General features: G+C 46.2%; 1 pseudogene; it reads left to right on the forward strand.

Annotated features, from left to right (window-relative positions):
- The first annotated feature begins 1,725 nt into the window (after positions 1 to 1,725).
- Positions 1,726 to 2,295, forward strand: LOC144823139 (mortality factor 4-like protein 1 pseudogene; annotated as a pseudogene).
- Positions 2,296 to 4,371: the final 2,076 nt, after the last annotated feature.

Here is a 4,371-nt window from a genome sequence, read left to right on the forward strand (position 1 = left end):
AAAGTGGGGCAAACCTTGCAGACCAGGCCAGTAGTTAGGTACAGACCTTCAGGTCTGCCAACAGCCTCAGTACTAAATAAGTTTATGGACTTAAACAAAGAACACACAGGTCTCCTCTTGAGGAGCAATAAATCTGTCTTTCCACTAGATCCCACACTCACCGGCATTGCTAGAGGGGGGCGGTCCGCCCCAGGCGGCACCATTTCTCAGGCGGCCGTGGCACTGGAGGCCCTTTGCGGCCGCAAACCACTGAAACTAATCCAGGCCGATGAAATGACAGAGGTGTCGCCTAGCAGCTAAGTCCGGAAATTAGTTAATTAGTCCTGACTTTTACACTTGGTTAACTGTGGGATACTCGACACACCGTGACCGCTAAATTTCCTGGTTCTCCAAAATTTGACAAGTCCGACTGTCAACTTTAAAGCTATGCAAAAAAAACATAACTGAAAGGGAAACAGAACGCCCTGGAGCTTTTCTCCTTGTCACCTGCAGAACGAAGACACGCATAGGCTTTATTTTCAAATGACTCATACAGCATGCTTTGTCGGGTCTGCCTCATAGATTATGCACTATTCTGCTGTAATGCTGAGGATTGGTCCAGTGCTGAAAGCAGCAGCGGCGTCATTAAAAGATGACAATGAACTGTGACATACACTGCCTGCCACTGTGCACCAAGCAGCGGGCGTGCTCTTTTTGCCCAATACAAACGAAATGCAAAGACACATCTGATACAGTTATTAATAAAAAAAACACATCTCACCAGTTTCTGCAAGGAACGTATGAAGAGAAGCTTGAGAAAGGGCAGTTGTAAAGTGGAAACTACTAAACATAAAAATACTATGGCAGCCAGGGGACCCAATGCCGCACCACGTGGAGAAGTCACTGTAACAATATAACCCAAATGCCCACCCCTAAAGGCCAGCTGCTCATTAGCCATACCTTAGAAACATTTTAAACTAAAAAGAGAGGCAATAATCAAACGTGTATATAAATAGACAACCCAAAGTAAGACTAATAGATCCTATCATAGCGAGGGATTCTGCTTCCTTCACACATGCCCTCGACCTCTCCCGCCATTCTTCGAGAGGGGACAGAAATGTCAGAGACCAGGATGTGCTGCGGCTTGGGTTTACCTTCCAGGCCAGATTGTAAATAGAGGCGTGTTATGGAGAGCTAAATGCTCTCTGCACACAAGTACACATAGACCAGCGAACACACATACATTCAGATATATGAGCACACTTACACTTAGACCTGTGCGCACACATACTCACAGACCTGTGCGCACACGTACCCATAGACATATGCGCACACTAACACAGAGACCTGTGCACACAACTACACCTAGACATATGCGCACACTTACACACCGACCTGTGCACACAAGTACGCACAGATGTGCATACAGTCATATGCACACATGTACACACAGACATATGTACCCATGTAAACACAGACATGTGCGCATACATGCACACAGACATATGAGCACACATACACAGTGACGTGTGCACACTCATACACGCAGACCTGTGCGTACCATGCACACAGACACATGCGCACACTTACACACAGACCTGTGCGCACACATGCACCTAGACCTGTACGCACACGTGCACATAGCCATGTGCACACACTTACACACAGACCTGTACACACAGATGTACATACATTCATATGCACACATGTACACACAGACCTTTGTGCACGCATGCACACAGACATATGAGCACACATGAGGAAACGTTTATAAACAGAGTTGAAGTGAAAATAAAGATTCCTGAGGAGCTCAAACCGTGGCTGTTTGATGGCTGGGACTTGATAACTAGGCAAAAGCAGGTCTTCTATCTCCCTGCTAAAAAAAGTGTTGATGCCATTTTGGAGGATCATGCAAATTACAAGAAATTGCCAGGCAGCACAGATAACAAGGAGTATGCAGTGAACAAAGTGGTTGCTGGAATTAAGGAATACTTTAACGTGATGCTCGGCACACAGCTGCTGTACAAGTTTGAGAGGCCACAGTATGCAGAAATTCTGGCTGATCATCCAGATGCACAGATGTTACAAGTCCATGGAGCACCTCACCTTTTAAGACAGTTTGTCCGTATTGGTGCAATGCTTGCCTATACACCTCTGGATGAGAAGAGTCTGGCTTTATTATTGAACTATTTGCATGATTTTCTGAAGTACCTTGCAAAGAATGTGCTAGTATTGTTCAGCACCAGTGACTATGAAGTTGCATTTTCTGGAACCACCCCTGCCTGCCATAGACCCTGCTTGGAGCGAGTGAGGTAAGAGGAGAGCAGCAGCAGATTCAGAGGGGTGGGTGGCCGAGTCTGTGGCTGGTCCATGATAGCTGCCAAGGTTTCAGATTGTTATGTGTGGCACTTTCAGAATTTCATTGTAATTACGAGTGACATTTCAACGTCTAGAAGTCACACTTTCTCAGGGGCAAAAATTAAAATCCCTCATGTATGTGCATGTAACTCGCATGATCGAGGTAACTATTAGCAGCAATACTACGTGTCTCTCTGACATCTTTCAAGTGCTCACCGGCCTTTTTCCCAGCAGCCCCCCTCCCTCCCCAAGGGGCGGCAATCTGAGGGATAGCCCCGGGCGCCGCAAGCTCTAGCTACGCCCCTGCCCACACTCCAGCATATTCTACTTCAGGGCTAGACACAATACTTTCCACAATTGTAGAGCTTCTCTCTCAATCTCTTAGTACCAGGATAGTCCCCAAGGAGTGGAAACATGTAATTGTGAAGTCCCTGCCTAAGAAGCCTCACTTTGAGCCCACGTTTCTGTGGAATTCTGCCCCATTTCACTGCTACCCATCCTGGGTAAAGTGGTGGAAAAACATGTCAATCATATTGGTTCACAGTTTCTGGAGGATGACATCTTGGATTAGACTCATAAGGGCTTCTGTCAGGAACATAGTATGGAGTCTGCCCTCCTCGTGGTCACCAAGAAGCTCAAAACGATACTTGACCAGTCCCAATTCTGCTTCTTGACTTAAGCGCAGCTTTTGATACTGTAGATCACTGCACCCTAATACACAGATTGAGGGAGATCTATATCCAGGATAAAGCAATCAAATGGCTAGCCTTTTTCTTAAGCGACAGATACTCCCAGATTAGGTATGGAATCCAAAAATGTAGCCACCTGGATGGCCAGCTGCGGCCTAAAACTGAACTGCGATAGAAAAGAGCTGATGTTCCAGCGGAATTGCCTTAGGCCAGGATTGGCTGGCCAGAAGATTGGGGTGCTCCCCCATCGGCAAACCTTCTATAAACAATTTGAGCATGTGGTTAGGCCACAACCTATGCATTGAAACCCAAGATAAAATACTTGCAGCAACATGCTTTGGTAAACTTTGAATGCTCCGTACGATCATAAATCTGTTCCTGGAAAACGCACAGAGAACGGTGATCCAGGCTCTAGTGGACCCTCACCTGGACTACGGCAACTCCCTGTATTTAGGGGCCCCATAGTACGTGGGCAACAGACTGCAAGTTGCCCGAAATGTGGCGGCTAGGTTACTCCTAAAGATACCAAGACAGGAGTCAGTGAGAGTCTTCCTGAAAAAGCTGCACTGTCTTCCCGTTCAATCTAAGATCAGATTTAAAGCCCTCTGCCTAGCTCATAAAGTTATGATTGACAGGGGCCCAGTCCTGCTAAAGACCCTCATCTCTCCATATGTCCCCAAAACATCTCTCAGGTCATCGCCTGACTTCCTCATGCATACACCAAAGATAAAGAGATCAAGATGGGGAGGAAGATCCTTCTCACACCTGGACCCAAAGCTCTGGAACTCCATGACCATGGAACTGAGACTGCAGAAAGATTAACACAGTTTTAGGAAAACGTTTAAGACATGGCTATTCCCATAATTGTCCATTTCTTATCACCGCTGCTCCCTCTGTTCAGCGCTGGGAAGCCCTCGGGCAGGCATGTGCCTCTTAAATCCCCCAAACATAAACATCTCCTCCTCTCCAATGATCATCTGGGGCTGCACACTTTGGCGGTGACCGCACCTGCAAGGAAGACATCCCGCTTCCAGGGTGCTGGGTGGAGTAGAAATAGTAAGAAGGAAAAGGAAGGAAAAGAAATAAGGGAAGAAGGATAAATAAAGTCAAAAAGTCACAAAAATACAAACCAATGTACACAAAAACAGAAATACACAAACAGAACGACACACTGTATTATAAAAAGATAAAATTAGAGGTAGACAAGTAATAAAGGAGGAGGATTACAAAGATTAAGGACAGATAAAATTTAGGCCTAGCACCATAACAGAGAGCAAAAACACAAGATTGCCGCGCTCATGCAGACCGCGTAGTACTCTGTGTGTGCGGTTTAGAACAGAAGAAC

This window comes from Lissotriton helveticus, chromosome 3_1, assembly GCF_964261635.1.
Source record: "Lissotriton helveticus chromosome 3_1, aLisHel1.1, whole genome shotgun sequence".
Taxonomy (NCBI): Eukaryota; Metazoa; Chordata; class Amphibia; order Caudata; family Salamandridae; genus Lissotriton; species Lissotriton helveticus.